General features: G+C 40.4%; 1 protein-coding gene and 1 pseudogene across 2 annotated transcripts in view; both read right to left on the bottom strand.

The window, feature by feature from the left end:
- The window catches only part of SYNPO2 (synaptopodin 2), a 171,848-nt gene that overhangs the window by 98,132 nt on the left and 51,294 nt on the right, over positions 1-22,422 (bottom strand). The window lies entirely within an intron of this gene.
- On the bottom strand, positions 7,269-11,982 carry LOC114486614 (ran-specific GTPase-activating protein-like; annotated as a pseudogene).

The raw sequence follows: 22,422 nt of genomic DNA, 5'->3' as shown, positions 1-22,422 counted from the left end.
CCATTTGTTTATTTTTGTTTTTATTTCCATTTCTCTAGGAGGTGGATCAAAAAGGATCTTGCTGTGATTTATGTCATAGAGTGTTCTGCCTATGTTTTCCTCTAAGAGTTTGATAGTGTCTGGCCTTACATTTAGGTCTTTAATGCATTTTGAGTTAATTTTTGTTTATAGTGTTAGGGAGTGTTCTAATTTCATTCTTTAGCCAGGACATAGAAGCAACCTAAGTGTCCATCGACAGATGAATGGATAAAGAAGATGTGGCACATATATACAATGGAGTATTACTCAGCCATAAAAAGAAACGAGATTGAGTTATTTGTAGTGAGGTGGATGGACCTAGAGTCTGTCATACAGAGTGAAGTAAGTCAGAAAGAGAAAAACAAATACCGCATGCTAACACATATATATGGAATCTAAAAAAAAAAAAAAAAAATTGGTCATGAAGAACCTAGGGGCAAGACAGGAATAAAGACACAGACCTACTAGAGAATGGACTTGAGGACACGGGGAGGGGGAAGGGTAAGCTGGGACAAAGTGAGAGAGTGGCATGGACATATATACACTACCAAATGTAAAACAGATAGCTAGTGGGAAGCAGCCTCATAGCACAGGGAGATCAGCTCGGTGCTTTGTGACCACCTAGAGGGGTGGGATAGGGAGGGTGGGAGGGAGGGAGATGCAAGAGGGAGGAGATACAGGAACATATGTATATGTATAGCTGATTCACTTTGTTATAAAGCAGAAACTAACACACTATTGTAAAGCAATTATACTCCAATAGAGATGTTAAAAAAAAGAACACATGCTAAGCCTCCGGGCTCTAGACCTCTTACTTTCATTTTGACTAGTTGCTTTGTTCTTAGCCAGCTTGCTTTTTTCTAAGTCTGTAGTCTTTCAGCAAGTCAAGGGCCAGGTTGAAATCCCAGAGCAAATTTCTCCAAGGCCAAAGAAGGAAATGTTCTACAGTCTTTGGAAACCAATAACCAAGAACATTAGGTTATCTTATTTGGATGTTAATATATTGGATGTTACACATTTTTCATGAAAATTAGACATTTTATGGATTAGCTGTGTATCTTCATTACATCACATTCTCTAACAAAGGTTAAAGGTGCATGGATAGGTCCATGTTTTAAGTAGACGCTACATTTTTTGTAAAATATAAGGTTTTTCAAAGCAAAGTCAAAGGGAATACCACCATAGAGGCTCTGGTGTTATAAATTTTACTTAAGATGCTGTATATCTTATGATTTCTTGAGGAGATGGCTAATATCTAAGGGGATTATCCAGAGCTGTGCCAGAAACATGGGGGAAAAACATGGAACCTCTTTGTATAGAAACTACCAGATACTAGTCTATATTCATTTTCCCCAGATGACAAATGGTTATCTAGAAATGACCATGGATGGGGGGTTTCCCATTGTGCTTTTGGTTGGGTTGGCTAGAAAAGCCCCGGAGCCTCAGGCCAAGGACCAAGAGGAGCTTTGTTTTCTTGCTTGTGTGCTGAAATGTATTACTGCCTGGCAGGGATTAGGTGTGGAAACCTGAAGCCAGGATTTTCAAAGTTCTGGCTCTGAGGCAAACCCCAAACAGCAAAGGGAAGCTCTTTGTTTGGAAAGCCCAGTGTCTGGGAATGTCAGAGCCAAAAGGTCAATTGCAGAGTTATCAGGAAGTTCAATGAATACCTTATTAACATGGTTCCTCTTAAAGGAACCGTGAGAGAGACAGAGACAGAGACAGAGACAGAGACAGAGAGAGACAGAGAGAAAGGAGAAAAAGAAGGGAGGGAGGGAAAGAAAAGGAAATAGCAGCATAGAGTGGGAGTTAAAATGGGCTCCAGGTTCAAAACCACTTACTAGTTCAACCACCTAAGCCTCTACTTTCTGAAACATTAAATGGGAATAATAATACCCACCTAGGTTACAGGGTTATTCTAAGAATTCATTGACTTAATCTCTGTAAATGACTTAGTGCAGTGTCTGGAACCTGTCAAGTGTGCTCAGTGAAAGCTAACCATTGTTACTGTTATTTTAAAGTAACTGGATAAGAAGGAGGGGAAAGATGTACCCATTGTGAGGTACAGTTCCTTAAACACTCCCATGTTATTAGCTAATCATCTAGAGCCTTGTGAGGAAGGACCTACTCTTCAAGTAGTACATCAGTGGATTCCGGTCCTATAAGAATCTCATCAATTTATTCAACCTTTTGAATTTATAGAATCTATACAATCTGGGACAGACTGGGTCACCATTTGTTCAGTTTGCACCCTGCCCAAGAGGTACAGTTTAGGGGATCTTTCATTTTCCAAGTCTTGCACCCCAGATTTTGATTGCATCATCCCAGAAGAAGTGGCTTTTTTTTTTTTTTTTTTTTTTAGTTTTGCATAAATGTTTCATATGACCTAGCAGCAGCCCTGGGGTCCAATCCCAAATCCCACAGCTTCATGGCCAGACCTTCCAGTCATACCCTGGCTTCCCTTCTCTGTGTGAGACTGCAGAGAAGTTCCTCCCTTAGGATCTGCTGGGTAAGGAGGGAGCTGTGCTCCAGAGGCCCAGCCTCTGGGGAAGAGAAATGAATTCAAGCCTCTCCTAGCTGTTGACTCCACCCAGAAACTGCCAGGGGGAGGGAGACTGCCTTTTCTTCCTCCCTAGAGAGCTCATATCTCAATTCTGGCCAAAAGGTATTGCTTGAGTACTGAGGTGTGGGAGCTTGAGGGAGAGATGATGGAAATAAACCACATTTTCTGTTTCCCTTTTCACTCCAGCAGCCTGAATGGATGGTGGAGAACTTCACAGCCATTGTCATTGAGTCTCTGTGTCCGAACTGCCACCCTCAGACCCACCTAGATTAACTGTGCTTGTCCTGTCAGATTTGGCTTTCTGTGATCTGCAATCCCATACCCTCTCTATTTCTTCTTAGCATCTCAAATGTAATAATTTAATTCATCCTCAGACATGTTTAACTCTCATTCTCTACCCTACTTTCAAATATGTCCTCTCTTTCATTTCTCTTTTCATATGATGGGACAAAATACACCACCACGAGGCAAGCTCAATAATGTGTATCTGCAATGGAGTAAGTTCTCACCCAATGGCTGCACCCGTAATTTCACTTGGCCCTCAGTTTAATTTGCCCTCAGCTTTTGGACATTACAGACAGTTTGCATTCCTCAAGCCCAGGATCATGGCTAGTAGGGAGAAAAGTGCCTGTCATTCTCCAAAGATACGACCTGCCAACAAAATGTGGATAAGCCCAAGAAACCATTTCCAAACATGGAAACATGACTGGATCGGTTTGGGGCAGATGGAAGTTTCTGCCAGTTCTTAATTTTGCCAATCTCCCTAGCTGATTTCTCAACCACTCAACACAGGATGAAAGGGAAAAAAATGACTTCTATTTCCAACACTTAGGCTCTACTAGAAATGATAAAAGTTTTTCCATAATAAGTAAAATAGATAATAGAAAAATTAGGGGCCTGAGGATTATCCTGAAACCCTTTACAATTATGGAAAATTCATAGCAGGGTTAAGTTTTTTTTTTTTAAGTAAGAACTGAATATTTTCATTACCTTCTTTGTTTGTAGGTACTTTATAGCTAAGTTTATTTTTTCATTGCCAGAAAATTTTTAGCTGTTCACTGATTAATGGAAGGAACATGTACCCCCAACCCAAAGGCATAAAAGTTCCAAAAATGCATTATCAATGCTTCCTCTATAAATTGACTGTCTTCTATCACTCCGTGATTGGGGCTTCAGAAACTTTTTCTTTTGTTTTCCTATTACTTTTCTAATCAGGTTTTCTCTATTTCCTTTGCTGACTCTTCTTTCTTCTCTATTCCTAACAGTAGGTTCTCTCAGGGCAAATTTTTGGCTTTTCTCTCTGAAAGCAATCCCTCAGTGGGCTTCTCTGCTCTCAGGCATTCAGCCATTGCTTCTACGTGGATTCTTCAAATCTACAACCACATTAACAACTGGTTGCCAGTCATCCACTACATGAAAGCCTGCTCTGTCTTCAAAACAATAGATTCAAAAGTAAAATTACATCTTTTCTACAAACAAGGCCCTAGCTTCTCATTCTGTCAGTGGAGTTAAGACTTAAATGAAGGTAACATCCAAAGAGCCATATACTAGAAATTGACAAGGGATTAGAAATAAGCCTGCCTTCCTGGTGATTCACTGCATCACTTTTGGGACCAAACATTTTATGGGTTACTTAATTATCCTCTATTGCTTTACATTTGCATGTCAGTGATTTGATGAATATTTATTAAGCACTTACTCTGTGCCAGGTGCTGCTCTAGATGCAGGCAAACAGCAGTGAACATGAAAGACCCTAGAGGACTTTGCAATTTTAGAGGGAAGAAGCCAATGATAAACTCATAAAAGTATAAAATAAAATACCAATAAGAGCAATATAGAGGGTAAAAACAGGCTAATGCGACAGAGCAGGGATAGGATGGGGTGGAGGCTGCTTTAGATGGGCGGTGCCTCTCTGAGGAGGTAGTATTAGAATTTACACCTGGATAACGAAGATACAGAAATGCAAAGATGGGATGCAACATACTAGGAAAAGTATGCTGCAATCCAAAGGGAGAGTATATTAAAAGGCTCTGAGATGTGGACAAGCTTAGCATATTTGAGGAAAAGTAGAAGGAAATGAGGCAATAAAAGGCAGGTATCAACTCATGTGGACTCTGTAGGGCATGGTTTTTCAACCTTGGCACTATTGACATTTGAGAGCAGATAATTCTTTCTTGTTGGACCCTGTTTTGTGTAGTGCAAGGTGTTTAGCAGCATTCCTGGGCTCTACCCACTAGACTCCAGTAGGCTCTCCCTAGTAGTAGCAACCAAAACATGTCTCCAGAAATTGCCAAATGTCTTTGGCATTGTGAGGGTGAAATAGTCTCCAGTTGAGAACCACTGCTGTCGGCCAAGATAAGAAATTTGGATATTATCCTAAGTGCAGTGGGAAGCTATTAGAACATCTTAGGCAGAGAGTGATAAGAAATGAGTTGCACTGTAGGACGTTTATGCTGGCTTTTGTGGAAAGAGACAAGAGTAGAGGCAGGGAAGAAATCAGAAAGCTACAACATAAGCTTAGGTCAGACACAATGGACTGAAATGGTAGCCAAGAGGATTCATCTAGAAATTAGGTAGAGGGGGTTGAAAGGAAGAAAAGAATCAAGCAAGATGCTTAGGTTCTTTGCTGGAGCCGTGAAGTAGTTGGACCTAAGCCCTAAGCCTGAGATGGTAGTGCCATTTATTGACAGGGAAGACTAGGAAACAGAGTGGTGGGTGCAGGAGATAGAAATGAAGAATTCTGTTGGCCATACTAAGTTTGAGATGTCTATTAGGTATCCAAGTGCAGATGTGAAGCAGGCAGTTAGATGCATGAGTGTGGCACCTAGAGGACAGTCAGGATTGGAGATTTAAATTTATAGATGGAATTTGAAGATGAGAACTAGATGGGATTCCCTAGTGTATTAACTTCCTGTGGATGCTATAACAAACTGAGTACACACTGGTGGCTTAATACGACAAAAATGTATTCTTTCACAGTCTGGAGGCCAGAAGTCCAAAATCAAGGTGTCTGTAGGGGCTGTACTCCCTCTGGAGACTCTAGGAGATAATCCATTCCTCACTTTTTCTAGCTGCCGGTGGCTGTCAGCAATCCTTGACTGCGGCCTTGTGGCCACACCTCTCCAAGCTCTTCCTCTTTGGTCACAGTGCCTCCTCTTCTGTCTGCCAAATCTCCCCTGTGTTTCTCTTATGAGGACATTTGTCATTGGATTTAGGGCCCACCTGAATAATCCAGGATGATCTCTTCATCTCAAATTCCTTAATTTAATTACATCTGCAAAGATCCCTTTTCCAAAATCAGGTAACACTCACAAATTCTGGGAATTGGGATGGTGACATATCTCTTTGGGGCCACCACTCAACCCACTACACCTAGGGAGAGAGTACAGATAGAGAAGACAAAAGGCTTGCTCCAAGGCTGGCACTCCAATGACAGCGCCTTGGAGACTCCAACACATAGAAGTTAGTAGAGGATGAAGAGCTAGGAAAGAGCAGCCAGACAGTGCAGGGGCCACAGACGACTAGAGCGAAAGCCTGGGGTTCCTGTTTCTTTTCTATCTCTCATGTTTCTGTGCACCATATTTGTCCCAGAATAACTTTGAAAGATACTCCTTGAATTGAAATGAATGTTTACAGTGATCTTCTTAAAAAGCACATTGTTTGGGCCATCAAACTTCCTTGAGCTTGTTGGAAGAACTCAGGGGTAATCATCCACACGTTTATTGCTTTAGGTGAGCACATGGAAAAAGGAGAAAGAGAGGGAAAAAAAACTGTTTTATTTTGTGCCAAGTTTTTACTATAAAAGTAACCATCACTCTTCTTTTAATTCTTTATTCCCAAGGCACAAAGGACTAACATTTGAAACCTATTTAGCAAATTCTTTGAAACTTGTAGCAAACTTCCAAAGTTAAATTTAGGATTCAAACCTCTGTGATTGGTCAGTGAAGTGAAAGGGACGGAGAGTGATGATTCGAGGAAACTGCTCTCCTCTGACGCCCTGATATGGTAACGGAAAATATATCTTCACTCCGGGGGAAAATATATTCGTTGTCTTTTCATAAAAATAATAGATTCAGTGTTACCAGTAACTTTACAGTCAATACTTCTCAGCTTTACATACTAATGAACAAATATATCCTAAAACCCTTTGAATAGAAATATATCATGTAGGATCAAAATGTCATCTGTCTTCCAATGTAAAAATTGGTAACCTGGAGAAACACATTTTAAATCAGAGTAAAATGAACGTATGGCCTCAGAATGCAGGAACACTACTCCTTTCCCCCGCACCCCCAGGTGTGGCTCTCTTACTGGATGGCAGGGTACTCTAGGTCTTACCTCTCAAAAACTCTAGGGGGAGCAATTTGAGGGAAAGTTTCAACTTTTCTTCTAGTCATCTTCCTTCTAGAAGGAAAACGATGACTGAAGCAGTCTGTTTCCTGAGATGATTGAAGACTGCAAGAGGAGGCTTGACGAATTCTCTATACTTTCCCTGGGCTCACACAACTGTGGACAAGTTGTAGGGCAGAGCTATTCAGGATCCTCATCCCCTCCGCTGGAGATGGATTCAGTACTTGCAGTCTTGTACTTTTGACCCTCTCCTCCATCTCCCACCCTCACTCCTACATGCCACAGGGTCCTAAGGGGTAAACAAAACTATATAAGGCTGAGTTCTGCTTGTCTAGGGCCTTACACCTCCCAATCAAGTACAAAATCTACTAAGTAATGGACCAGTCAATTAACTTGGTGTATGAAGTTGAAGACAAGTGCACTTTATCCTTAAAATCGGAAGATTTAAAGTAATATGACATGTCTGAACATCTCTGAGATCACCTCCCACCACCCCCACTACCATACACGCACCACATATATCCAAACCAATATTCTGATCTGAATAAGCATTTGGATGGTAATGTCAACTAATGGAAACATAAACCACATTTTTTTTTGAGATGCAAAAAGGATGAAAACAATGCCTACTATTTGAGAACACTAAGAGTAAATTGAAAAGTGCCTTGAAAAATAAAAGTCAAAGCAGAAGTGTCAAGGAATTGCTGAAGCTAAGAAATGATGCACGACTTGCCAAAAGTCGGAAGTTCAACAAGCAGCTCTTTGATGTGACTAGAGAATTAACTCATCTCTGCACTGTGTTCACTACATAAATGGAGGGATATTTTGGCAAGAAAAGTGGCAGCAGATTTTTGGCTTTTCCCATCAGGCTCTGACAGGAGTGAGCAGCCCTGGGTTCCAGTGCAGACTCTGTGACCTTCCCCTTTTGTGACTGAAATAAGTCCTTCTCCCCTTCTGAGGCCCTCTTTCTCCATCTACAAAATAGGAGCAATAACAAACACCCACACATTCGCAGGTTTGTTGTAAGGATAACATGTATTAGCAGATACGAAAGTGCTTTGAAAAAGTTTAAAGTTGCAAGTCATTTTATCATGTGGTCAAAGGAATCCGGATTGAGATTTTTCTGACACAACTCAGTCCTCGTCATCAACTAGGATAATCACCGTTCTTTCCATCAGGCCTCCTCAGATAGTAACCAGAGTAGCTACCATGTATTTAGTGTCACATGAACAGAGCATTTAACAATAGTCTTTGATATAGGGTTATGACTTCCATCTTCACAGATGACCAAAATAAAGTCCAGAGGGGTTAAATGGCTTTCCAAACCACAATTCTGATAAACGGAGGAGCTGGGGTTTGAATCCAGATCCGATTCCCAGGCACATTCTCTTACATACTAGGTCACACAGAAGGAAGCCCAGAGAGGTATGAAACACGGCCCCCAATTGCATGGGTGGGTGTGTTGATGGACCCCAGCCCACCTATTCTCTTCACTAATTCTCAAGAGCCTTTCAAGTCAGAAGCATCCACTAGGTCCCTGACATGGAAGATCACAGGGAACTTCCCTTGGGAGGAGCCTCCTGTGTTTGTGGGGGATGGTTTTTCCAAATAAAGATCCCAGTTTCAAAGACCTTTGCCAGGACACTCTTTGGGCCTATTGTGAGTGAGTTCATAAGCTTTTTATCACCATGTTACCTTCCTGCATCTATTCTCCATGTACCTAAAGAAAAGGAATAAGATCACCCGAGCTCTAGGGTTCAGAAACCATTTTACTTTACTGTGAGTTACACTTGCTTCCACCTCTCCCACCGAGCCTCCTCCCTGTTGTTTCATTATGAGTGCTGAATAAGCATTATTGATTGACTGGGTGTCTAAGTAGGGACTGATTTACCCAATAAGGAATCATTTTTTTTTTCAAGTTCAACAAATGTGTTGTTTATTTGCTATTTTGATGACTATAGATGAGTGTTCCCACTACGGAAAAGAAAGTTAGCACAGTACATTCTCACGACTGGGTAACGGATTTTCTGAAGTCGTTTTCATTAGCGCAAAAACTTAGAAAAAAAAAAAACAACCTGAATATTGGAAGCCAGTACTTTATATAAAGTCCCTTGTAAACACAAAACAGAATAAAAACAAACCAAAAAAGAAGAGGGCAGGGCAAAATTTTAAAGAAAAGAAAAAGGGAAAAGACAGGGAGAAAGGACACAACGGGACACGACTCATTGCTCCTCTTCAGTCGCCTCTTTGGTCTCGTCCTCGGGCTCCCTGCCCTTCCTTCACCGAAAGAGCTTCTAGCTTCTCAGCTACTTTCTCGGCACTGTCATTTTTGCCAGATCCTTTCTTTCCTCTCTCTTCAGTCTCTTTCCTGCATTCTTCGAACCTCGAATTTCTGTGCCTTCTCGGCGTTAAGGAAGCGGATGGCCGGCAGCTCCTGCTTGGGGCGCTGGCCGGCGAAGTCGGCGTCGGTAGTCCAGGCCCAGGCGCGGTCACTGCCCGCGTTCGGCTTCAGCTCCATCACCGGCGTGATGCAGTGGTTGGCGCAGGTCTGGAGGGTCTCGTCCCTGCGCATGAGGAGGCGGATGGTCCCCTTCTCCTCGTGCTTCAGCAGCTTGACGTCCCCGGTGCCCAGCTCCTTCCACTCCGGGAGGTCGTTCTCCGAAGCGAACCGGAACAGCTTGGCCCGCATTTGAAAAAGCTCCTCTTCATCTTCTAACAGCGTTTTAATTTCTTGCTCAGGAAGAGAAACTAGGGGCTCAAACTGGGGGTCATGGTTGGACTCGTCGGCATTCTCGGTGGACGTGTCGTGCTCCTCGTGGGTGTCCTTGGCGGCCGCCATGGGCGCGGCGGCGGCGGCGGCGGCTCGGCTGGCTCCGTGGTCGCGGGCTCCGCGGCCTCGCGGCGGCCGCTCGCAGCTCCTGCCTCCGCGTCTGGCGCCGGCGCCTCCCGCCCACCCGCTCTTCCCTCCGCCCCGCGACCCGAACCCCGACCCCTGACCCCGGCGGCGGGAAACGCGCCGCCAGGAGTAATGTTGATGTTGACAAAACTACAGTAATTACAAGTTAAAAGAATGAAGTTGTGACTACTTATATCTACATTGTCTAATGTGAGTGTGCTGGTGCAGTAACTTTTTCTGTGTTCTCATGTCTCCTTCTCCTCTCTGCAACTCTTAGAGCTGTTGACCACAATTTATTTCTTGAAACCACTTCCTTCCTCGGCTTCCATAAAGCTTATACCATCCTGATTCTCCACAGCCTCTACTTTAATAACTGCATCTTCTCAGTTTCCTTCAAGAACGTTTCTTCCACTTCCTATTCCTCATACATGGACATTACCTCCGGTCTTATCAATCCTCTAGTCTCTCTTCAAAATCAGTCCCCATCTATGGAGATGGCTTCTGAATCTGTCTTCAAACCCCTAATCTCCCTCCTCATTTCCAGTTTGTATCTACTTTTCATTTGGATTCCATCTTACTCTGTGTTTCCCAGGTTAAAAACCTTTGAAATAATCTTTGATGATTTCCCTTAGGTTTCCGGAACAGTTCATACAATTCCTCCTGTTTCCTTAGTAATAGTTCTGGAATGTATGCCTTCTTTTTTATTTATTTAAAATATATCTATTGAATTCCAGGCCCTCATCTTGAGAAATGCACAAACTTCCGAGTAAGGCCCTGTTTCCTTTTTCTTATCCCTTCTATTCTTGCACATGGTTGCCAAATTAGTATTCCCCAAATACTTTTTTTACTTTCCCACTCTTGATCTTGACCTCTTAAGACAGCTCTGCTTTATCTGTGAAATGAAGTCCAAATTCTTTGGCTGAGAGTCACATCCTTGTAACATCTGGATTTAAGCAACCTTTGGAAACACATCTATTTTTCTCTACTTGAACCTGTTGCTTTGGGTAGACTGGTCTTCCTGCTCCTCCCCTATAGTAATGCTTTGTTCATTTCGATCTCTGAATATTGACTCAAGCCCTTCCTCTCACCTAGAATGCCTTCTGTTCTCTGCTTCTCTCATCCTATTCTTCCAGTTAAAAAGGCCCAATTCTTCAATTCTTCTCTTCCTAAAAAGCTTCTCCTGGTTACTTCAGTCGAGAGTAAAATAGGCAAGGGAAACACATCCTCTAAATCTGCAGCTCTCATGGCCTCAGAGCCCATGCACCACCTAAGACACACTATTGTGGGACATTTCATATTGTGGAACTGAGTTATCATTTAGCTTCTCATATGTGAACATTGAAATTTCCCATTATGTTGTACCTTCTCTGAGAACAGAAGCAGTTTGGCATGGTGGTAAAGAGTATGAAGTCTAGAGCAAGACTGTCTGGGTTCAAGTCATCACTTACTATCTATGTGATCTTGGGCAATGTATTTTATTACACCTCAGTTTTCTCATCTGTAAAACTGTGGATAATATTATACTCCCCTCATAGACTTATCACGGGGATTCAATGAGTTAATATGTGTAAGATGCTTAGACAGTGCCCGGCACATAATAAGTACTTTGTAAGTGTTAGCTATTATTCTTCCTTATATATTTCCCCACGTATAGCTAGATAGCTAGATAGATACACATATCCATCTATCTATCTATCTATCTATACACACACATTATATGTATATCAATATCTATATCTATATATCTGAAAAGATAGTTAATCAACTAACCAGTTAATTTGGGGAGTGTGGAAATACCATCTATTTCAAGAATATATATATGTTTCTCTCTAGCTCAGTTTTGTGCCTGAATTATGCCTAGAGTTCCTTCAGCTTCTCATTCTTTTCCTGACTTAACATGAGTGTTCTTCTAAGACAGAGAGATGGGCAGCAGACTAAATTTCAGTTAAGACTTTGACCAGAATAGAAATGCCCATTTTTAGTTGAACATCCTTTCACATTTGAGACATAAATATTCCCTAGATGGTAATGATGAGTCTATATAAAAGGATGCTTTGTATTACAATTTGTGTTCGGTTTGGAAATGGGATCTAGGACTTTCTCCATGAATAATCTTCCTGAAGTTAAAAAAAAAAAGAGAGAGAGAAATGGGGGAAAAAAAAAAGCACTGTTAAAATGAGATTGTGTTCGGTTTGGAAATGGGATCTAGGACTTTCTCCATGAATAATCTTCCTGAAGTTAAAAAAAAAAAGAGAGAGAGAAATGGGGGAAAAAAAAAAAGCACTGTTAAATGATGAAGACATTTAAGGCACATCTGTAGGCAAATTGCCTTTTTAAAAAACACCTTCTTTTGTTTTAAAGATGTGTACAGATGGTAAAATATGATTACATGAAAATTTATGTACTTAAATCTTTTAAAACACTGAAATAAAAATGTGATTTTAGGGCTTCCCTGGTGGCGCAGTGGTTGAGAGTCCGCCTGCCAATGCAGGGGACACGGGTTCGTGCCCCGGTCTGCCTGTGCTCCGCAACGGGAGAGGCCACAACGGTGAGAGGCCCGCGTACCGCAAAAAAAAAAAAAAAAAAAAAAAAAAAGTGATTTTATAACATAACACAGTAAAACCTATATGAGAAAAGCATACATAATTGGTGATGCTAGGGAGAAGTTACGGGCAGAATCTGAGGAGAGAGCTATAGACACCATGTAGACAGATATGGGCCATGTGTCAGGAGGGCGGAGATGGACAAGGACCTGAGCAGGAATCCTGGCCTTCTGGGAGGGGTGAGGGGGACACAGGATCTGCTCCACCTTTTTGCATTCTAATGCATTCCTCACCAAGCCCAGAGGAGTTCAGTTTTGTTGGAGAAAAATTCACTGGAGAGGACCAAGAGAGATCAGTACCTCTGATTCTCCATGGAGCTCATCAATACTCAGTTTCATGCTGGCTTATGGTCTTCACTTTGGTGATCTTTGGCAGTCTATATTAATTCCTAGGAATCTATAATAAGCAGGGTGGTTTTGCAGTTACACATGAAAATTATGAAAGTACAACAATAGATATTGTACATGGCACAAAGTGTTCAAAGCTTCATGGTGTGAACAATTATGAGCAATTTTTGATTTTCAAAAGGAATGGCTATAGTTGGAGAAAGGTTGGGTCCTGCAGCATCTCTCCTGTTCTTGCCTGAAGTTAATACCCTCTAACACCATTTCTGAGACCCCTATGCCTTTAGTCATTAATTAGTGCATTCAAATAATCAATGAATAATGAGCACCTATCCTGTCCCAATGTGATGAATCCTATGAAAGGAGAAGTACAGGGTATTGCTGAACTTTAGAAACAATGGTGTGCACATTAAAAGCTTCAAATTATAATAAATGCAGGAGAACTTTTATCATTTTCTCTGAACTCTCAACATAGTTTGGATGAATCAGCTAAACATTTTAGCTCAAAATGAATCATGTGTTTAAACTCATATGTGAGAGTTAAAAAAGGGTTGTCTCCCTACCCCTTATTACAAAACTTCATTACAAAATGAAGTACCAAGGTCACTTATTAGTTATGCTAATGGAACTACAACCTTGTTTTCTTTCTTTTCACATTAGGTTCTTGGCGGGGGTGGGGGGGTGGGGGGGGTTGCAGAAGGACCTATTTAAAGGAAAAAATGTAGGCTTTGCAGGGTTCTGCATTAGAATCCTGACTTTACTAGTTTCAATCTGTATCTACAACTTTGAAAATTACTCAACCTCTCTGAACTTCAGTTTTCTCTTCTATAAAATTGACATAATAATAATTCCTTCAGGGGTTGTTGTAGGACTAGAAATAAAGCTTTATAAAGCACCTGGCACAGTGCCTGAAGCTTTATAAAACACTTCATAAATAGTATATGTTAGTATCATTGTGGAAAGCTACCAGATTCTCCTTTGTTGACTTGTATGTGTAAAAATGAGAAGGTGCCTAATTGTTCTATCTGGAAAGATGAATTAAATATCTACCATTCCATGTGATCAACTAAAATACCAACAAAAACAATTGAATAGCAAGATTTAATACTTGTGTTTACAGATTGCTATTACATTATTTCTGGCATTTTTTTTACCAATCTATACTCTTACTGGAATGGAATTTGAGAATTATACATAAATCAATGAGTTAATTCAGAATACATAATTACAAGTAACTCAGATTCAGACAGAATATCCCCTTTTCTCATAAATAAAAAGTTTAGTGTTGAATATTATATAAGAGAAAAAAAGAGAGCTATTTCACTAAATTCAATACCAGAAGAAGGAATAATCTATATGTGATAAATGAAGTCTTGGTGAATTTATCTCTTTCTACTGAAAATGCCTATTGCTCTGGTTAGGCATCTTGCATATCTTATCTGTAGTTTATCTTCATAATCATCTTCAAAGTGGTATAGGGAGATTTCCGCCCCCACTTCTAATTTTTCCAGGGTGGGGAGGTGGGGACCTATTGTCTCCTCTTTACCACGACTCACTCACTCTTGGAGGAGGAGGAGGAGGGCCTTGCCTGGTGTTGAGACTGGGAGCAGGGACCGAGCAAGCCTAGCTCAAGTCAGACCTCCTCTTGCTCTTCCCAGCTCAGGAGACACCTTACCCAGGATCTGTTCTCAGCTAGATCATGTGATAAGTTTAGAAGAGTGGCTGGGAATTCCCTGGCAGTCCAGTGGTTAGGACTACTCTGCACTTTCACTGCCAGGGCTTGGGGTTCAATCCCTGGTCAGGCAACCAAGATCCCACAAGCTGCAAGGCACGGCCAAAAAAAAAAAAAAAGAAAAAAAAAAAAAGAGCAGGCTCTTTGCCTGAGCCTGGGTGGGGAAGTTTAATGGTGGGATAAAATATTAAGAAGCTCATTCTGTCTATCCACATTGGCCACATCCTCAAATTCAGCTTAATTTAGTTTTTAAAAGTTTTTATATTTAAATCTTCATCTGTTTCCTATGTTTTGCTTCTAATTGTTTCCAATCTCAAGACTAGATATAATTTGCATTTTATGATGAAAAAACTTATGTTTGGAGAAGTAACATATATAGCCCAAGATTACACAGTAAACAGCTGAGTTAGAATTCTAGCCCTGGCCTACTTTCCTGTACACTTCAGTTTCTTTTCAGGATTCAATGTTGCCTTCTTTTTGTTGAACAGTAAAAATAACATAACAGCAGTAATAAAACTCCTGGTCCTATTTGGAAGCTATATATTTTCACACTTGTATCCCAACAAACTTGCTATCTCTTTATGTACTGGTCCTGTCTGGTAACAGAAAGTGTCTGCTCTGAACTTCCGTCGTTACGTTCTGTCTCTGCACAAACCAAGTACATAGACAAAGAAGACAGGGGACAGAATTAATTAGGCCATGATGTCAGTCAAATCCTCCTTCCCCCAGCTCCCTCCCAACATATCTCACTGTTTAGGGCTAGTGATTTTTCTAGATTTACCTATACAATAGCATGAAGCCTTTATTAACTTTATACTTGGGTAAAACTTTCTACATACTTGTGTAGAAATGGACCTTCAGAGTGCCTGGTTACATTATTTGCACATTTGAATATCTTTCTCCTTTTCCACAGCTGATTTAGTTTATGGTTCTGACTTTCTGGGACACAACCCTGTAATTAACTATATTTAACTACATTAACTATATCTTCTTATCTTCTATATTCTTGATGCTCTGACCTCGGGGACCTCACTGACTAGAGAGGGACTGCCTCTCCCAGGTTAGCTAATTCCTAGAGATGGTGAACAACGTGCTTTGCCTTTGAGCACAACGTTGATGCAGAGAGACCGATCTGAGTGCACACCCCCAACTGCCTCCTCTGTTCAGTGCTCCAGGGGGCAGCACTCCTCTGCCCTAATCAGCTCAGGACCAGGTACCACACAGCGAGGGGCCACCTTGATAATCCAGAGACCTCCAAAATCATCCAGACTCTCCAATCCTAAACCTGCTCACCTGGCCTTGCCCATTCCCTCCCTGAAAACCACCGTAAAGTCTTTGCCCAAGGTCTCCCTCTTGCCCCTCCTCCTGACCAACCCCGGTTGTTCCCCATGTGGCCCTTCATGGTATGGCATGTCCCCTCTCCTTGGGAACTGTGAGTGACAAACTACAGTTGACCCTTCAACAACACTGTGTGGGTTCATATATATGAGAATTCTTTCCAACAGTAAATACAACAATACTCCAGGATCCATGGTTGGTTGAATCCAAGGATGAGGAGCCGTGGATACAGAGGGCTGACTATAAGTTATGCGTGATTTCCAAATGCAAGGAGGGTTGGAGCCCCTAACTCCCACTTTGTTCAAGGGTCAACTATATCTTTTCAATGGCAATTATCTCCCAATCTGTTGGCCTCACCATACCTGAATATAAACAAAATCCTGAGTACATTTAAAACAAATCCATACCCTTGCAAATAGCAAAAGGATACATGCAACCATATATATATTTTAATATACTTGCCTTTTTGTAGCAAAGTTATACTACAAATATACTATCTATTCAAGTCTTAAGTTATACTGTAAAGCTGTATTACCATAAATTAATGAAATAATAATTTTCTATGATTCTGTAGATAAATAATATACTATTGAGACAAGGATGTGGAGGTCATTTTCTATTGTGATTTCTTTTAATGGAATGTTGTTTTCTGAACTTCATTACATGCATTTGATAGTGGTTTAGAGTGAAAGCAATTTGAAGCCACCTGGTTGCCTTACAGATTCAAATGGAATTTTTCTGTCATGAAGACAGGAGTTATTTTCAATATAAATATTACGAAGCCAGGATGAAACAAAACTAATTACAAAACTAATTACAATTTTTTATGTACATTCTAGAGGAAAACTGCAGGATAGCATTACTCGATACTATATGTAAAAGCACCTAGCTAGGTGATCAACATGTAGTAGAGTTTTGAAATGCTATTTTTCCCTACCAATATCTATAAGAGCACCCAAAAAGATTTGTGTTCCATTTTAGAGGGAAGTTGAAGTATTGAAAACTAACAGCAGTCTACCAGGGTTAGGGTAGTATTTCTCAACCTTTTTTCATGATCATTTTCTAAGGGAGTCTTTTTTCCTAATTGTCCCCAACCCGTGAAATGCTAATACTACAGATATACTGCACACATGTGTACGTGCTGTGGCCCTCTGGAGGCCCATAAACCAGTATAACAGCTAAGGTATTTTTTTGCCCCTAGAGAACTAATTTTTACCCCCATGGGGGCGATCTCACCTCACTGATAACCAGTGAGAATACATGGTTAGAGTTACCAATGGCTACTGGTAACCATGACTACCTTAACACTGGCTACTCACTAGAACTACCTGAAAGGGATTTAATGACCAGGTCCCCATTCCGAGATTTTTATGTAATTCATCTGGGATGGGACCCAGGCTTTGTTATTTTAAAACTCTCCAGTGGGTTAGATCTAGAAAGATCCTTTACTGCTAACCAGAGAGGAGCAAGTCTAAGTGCTTATTCAATGCTTTAAGCCTGTGACAAGTTAACCAAGTAACATGACATGGTGTGTTTGTAATTTACCTTCATTGTAAATTGACATATATAATACATCAATTCTTTCACACTGTAATAAAAACTTGTATATTTATGTGAATGTACCATGTACAGTTAGGGGACAAATGTGGTGGAGAAAGTGAGCAACGATCATGATTCCGGGAATGTGGTATTTAAAGGAGAAAATCCCCCCTTTTCATTTTGGGGCAGCAGAGGGTGTTCCCCGGGGCAGGAGAGTGCTCAATTTGCACTGTGACCCCAGAAGGGCCTGTTCTGGTAGAATCGTAGTTCTCAAACTGTGGTTCCTGGACCTTAGAACTTACTAGAAATGCAAATTATTGGACCTTACCCCAGACCTACTGAATCAGAAATGTGTGGGGTGGGAGACAGTGATCTTTGGTTTAACAAGCCCCCAGGTTATTACCGTGATCCACTCTCGAGTCTGAGAACCACTCAGCCATGGTAAAACATGGTTCCTGAGCATCGTATGTCCCAGCTGCTTCTTTTCTTCCTTAAGAAAATGTACTTTTTATTCCTACTGCTGATTTTTATCCTGTATTTGTTTAATTTGTTCTTAATTTTGTTCCTATGAATCAAGATCTTAACAATCTGAACCATATTAGTGCCATCAATGAACTTTAAAAATTCCATCTTTCAGGCTTCCCTGGTGGCGCGGTGGTTGAGAGTCCGCCTGCCGATGCGGGGGACACGGGTTCGTGCCCCGGTCCGGGAGGATCCCACATGCCGCGGAGCGGCTGGGCCCGTGAGCCGTGGCCGCTGGGCCTGCGCGTCCGGAGCCTGTGCTCCGCAGCGGGAGAGGCCACAACAGTGAGAGGTCCGCGTACCGCAAAAAAAAAAAAAAAAAAAAAAAAAAAAAAAAAAAAAAAAAAATTCCATCTTTCATAAACCACTGTTGGAAATATTAAGTGAAACAGAGCTCTAAACCAAACACTTTGAAGCTCTGTTTAAACACTTCTACAGAGGGAAAAGAAGAAGGTTTTTTTTGTTGTTTATTTTATTTTTCTTTTGCTTCCAGAGTTAATTAGTCAAAGAAGTATTCTTTTGGACTATTATAGACATTTAAAATTCTTTATGTTTTGCTGGAAATGCCAAACATAATCAGATCCCCAAAACTAGGGTGACATTAAATAAAAAGCAAGTTAGGTTATGGTGATCATTACATCTAGTCTCTCATTATTATTTAAATCATGCCAATTCCTAAGCTACACTGTCCTTCTTTAAAAAAAAAAAATACGTGCTACGGAAGCACTTCCTACCAGAACTTAAAACATATTCCACATGCTAGAATTAAACTGTTCCATTCCCTTAAATTGTTTTACTTTTCCACATAGTTCAAAATTGCCTTTTAACAAGGGAATAGATCCAAAAGCAGAAGTGTGATGATTACTTCTTCTGGGCCAGGCCTTTAAATAGAATGCTGATTCCTCCCATACAGAGAGAGGAAGAGAACTGAAGACACAGAGGATAAGAGCAGAGTTTGAGGCAATAAACTTATTTCGGGTGGCTTTAATCAAACTTAAGAGGACTGGAATGAAGGTCATCCTCCTCCTCTACACTTTAAGAGGAAATACTGCTTTAAATAAGGCTCAGGTTGTTAACATGAACATGCTTAGAAAATAATATCATATGGGAATCCAGGCATAAAAACAAAGTGCTGTGTCCCATTTGCTATGTAGCTTAAAGGGGAAGGCTGTAACACGTTACATGTCTCACTGCCCATAAAAGATAATATATCTCTGCTTGTGACCTTATTGTTCAAATATACATTGTGCCTGATGTAAACCATTTTCCCCATCTGGCTGTAAAAGAGATAATACAGAGATGACAGAGAAGTTTATCACCAGAGACTCTGAAGTTCATAGAATTCAGTCAGTCTGCCTAAAGATGAATTAAACTGATTTGAAGCCAAGTAAAAATGTGATCTGTTATAAAACCTGAAACACCAGCAAAAAAAAAAAAAAACTCATCTTGATAGAACAGAGAGATTAAGAAGAGTGTTTGGTTAAACATTTTAGCTGTAACTTCACAAGAGTATGACAGCTAATCAATTCAGTAAAAAATTGGTCAGCTCTAAGTGCTTGACCCCAGAGTCCTAGCCTAAATGTATTTCTATTTTTTTTTTTTTTTTTTTTTTTCCAGTACGCGGACCTCTCACTGTTGTGGCCTCCCCCGTTGCCGAGCACAGGCTCCAGACGCGCAGGCCCAGCGGCCATGGCCCACGGGCCCAGTTGCTCCGCGGCACGCGGGATCCTCCCGGACCAGGTCACGAACCCGTGACCCCTGCATCGGCAGGCGGACCCCCAACCACTGCGCCACCAGGGAAGCCCTAAATGTATTTCTTTTAACCATACTGATTTTTAAAGAAAAATAGAAAACCTTTTATTGATTTCATTCTTAAACTACCCATGGCACTCTCTCAGCACTTTACATAAGACATTTAGAAAAGAGAACATGCTCAATTATTTTAGGATGAATTTGAAATGTTAGAGGAAATTATAAGGAGACTAACATACCTTAGTGTAACTTTTTAGGATTTTACAATCTCCAACAATATTAATGAAGACAGAAAATGCACTGTACCAATTCAAATAAAGTTTAAAGAACATAAAAGGAATAACCAGTTACTGCCTTAAATTTATGGTTAGAATGCAACAGAGAGTGAGCAAATGACGTGGAGGCTCACATAGGAAAGCAGAGGCTAACCCGGGGTCTGATTGCCAGAGTATGGAATCCTTTGAGAGCTGTTCTCTTCTTTCTGGCTGGCAGATTTCTAAAACTGGGTCACAGAAAAAATGAGATAGTCAGTGACCTCTCCTAATCATCGGTCAGCTGTATTCCAAATAGCACTGGAGCTCACCAAACAGCACATCTTGAGCCCTCATTTGGCAAGAAAGTGCTGGTTTTGCCTCATGTCTTACCTTTCTTTCTAAACCTTCAAAGTCACATCTTGCTTTTTCCAGGTATTTTCCTGATAATGGTTTTAAACAGTGTTAAACTATTCAGTCAATAGCTGCTTTCAAAAGAGCCATAAGAGAAACTTTTGAGGGACAAATTGTTGACTATTTCAATTACATATATGTAACACACTAGTTTTGAAGTCATCATGTTATGGAACTTTGGAGATAATTATACAGGACAATTTGGGGCACATTATCTTGCTTTTTAACACCTGTATAGCAACTATCTTGGGTTGTTATTACTTGGTTTCTAACATCTTTATCTTAATACACACCTTGCTTTCTTGTCCCAAGTAAGATGTTTCAATGGCTCTTGCCTAAGACATACATAAAGTTGCTTGCACGATACACTAGTAGTTCAAATCTGGTTCTAATACTTATTGACTCTTTTTTTTTCTTCTAATTGTTTGGTTTTAATTTTTAGAATTTCTTTTTTTCTTTCTTTAACTCATCCTGATTTGGGACAGCCAAGGGTTTTGTGTCATGGGTGATTTTTTCCTATCAATATTCTCTTAGAGTAACACTATATTGATCTTTGGAGCCTAGAATGATACATAGCAAAACATCTTTTATCAGAATTCTTTGTGTTCTTTGTACATTTCTTAAACAAGATCCTTCTACAAGGAGTAATGGATAGGAAATAAGAAATTAAAGAAATAATATGACTCTTAAATACGGTCGGAATATATTATTACAGAAAATTTTGGCAGGTGCAAATGATAATGGTTTACATTTATTTCATGCTTACTACATGCTGGGAACAGTATTAAGTATTGTACATTCATTATCATTTAATAAGCAGCAGTTCCAGGAGATAAGTACCATAATTGTGCCTGTTTGTTTCATGAAGGAACTGAGGTTTAGAGAGGCCAACAACTAGTTCAAAGTCGTACACCAGTTAAGGCAGGATGCCAACACAGCTCTTCCTGACTCCAGTGCTTCACTGCCACACCATCTGCTTTCCTATCTGCATAACCCTAAATGCCCCCTCAATGCTGTATATTTTTAACGTTAACTTTCAGCTAAACTCCACCATAATTCATTTTTCAAGCATTGTGTATAATTGCTAGATCCACTGTACAAAGCCATTGAAGAACTAAGTAACCTATTATTTCCTTGCCCAAGGACATTAGGTGTCAAAATAGCTCTCCTAAAAACCAAAACAAATATGATAAGCATGATGATTGAAACATAAAATTTTATTTTATTTTTTGTTATTGCAGTTGTTGTTGTTGTTGTTGTTATTGGTTGGTAAAACATGGCCTGCAGCATTGCCATGAAATAGAACTTCTGACTTCAGTTTGAATCAGCATAAAAGTTAGCCATTAGCTCAGCCTACTTTCAGCTAACATACGTTGCTGTTTGACTTGAGTTGCTATGCTACTCCCAATAGGGGTATGTCCTTTTCCTTTATTTATTATGGGAAGGCACTGTTTTGTTTTCACTGTAGATAGTCCAAAAAGAACAGAGGAGTTAGCTAAGCGACTGGGAGTTTGGTAGCCATCTCGATTTGCCTAGGACTAAGGGGTTTCCCAGGAAGCAGGACTTTCCATTTTAAAATCAGGTCTCTCCCTGGCAAACTGTGATGCATTGCTACTCTACTAGGAGTAGACTTGTAGTTTTATCAATTCTTCTTCTATAACACTAACCTATCTCAAGTACACTAGACATGCACTTGATTTGATTTTGAAAAGACATCCTAAATTAGGTCTATGTGGCCAAAGTAAAGTTGACATCTGATTGCCTAAAGTAGAAATTCCCAGATTTTGAAGTATGTGTGGTATCACAACTTAAAAATTAAACTTTAACAGAGAACAGATTGGTGGTTGTTAGAGGTGGGGGGTTGGGCGCGGAAAATGGATGATGTGTACTGAAGTACAAACTTTCAGTTATAAGATTAATAAGTTCTGGGGATGTAATGTAAAGTATGGTAACTATAGTTAACAATACCATATTGTATATTTATTTATTTTTAAAAATTATTTCTTTATTATTTATTAGTATTTTATTTTATTTTTGGCTGCGTTGGGTCTTTGTTGCTGCATATGGGCTTTCTCTAGTTGCGGCAAGCAGGGGCTACTCTTC

This window comes from Physeter macrocephalus, chromosome 7 (assembly GCF_002837175.3).
Source record: "Physeter macrocephalus isolate SW-GA chromosome 7, ASM283717v5, whole genome shotgun sequence".
NCBI lineage: Eukaryota > Metazoa > Chordata > Mammalia > Artiodactyla > Physeteridae > Physeter > Physeter macrocephalus.
The sequence above is the reverse complement of the archived record's forward strand: the minus strand, read 5'-3'. Positions and strand labels throughout refer to the sequence as shown.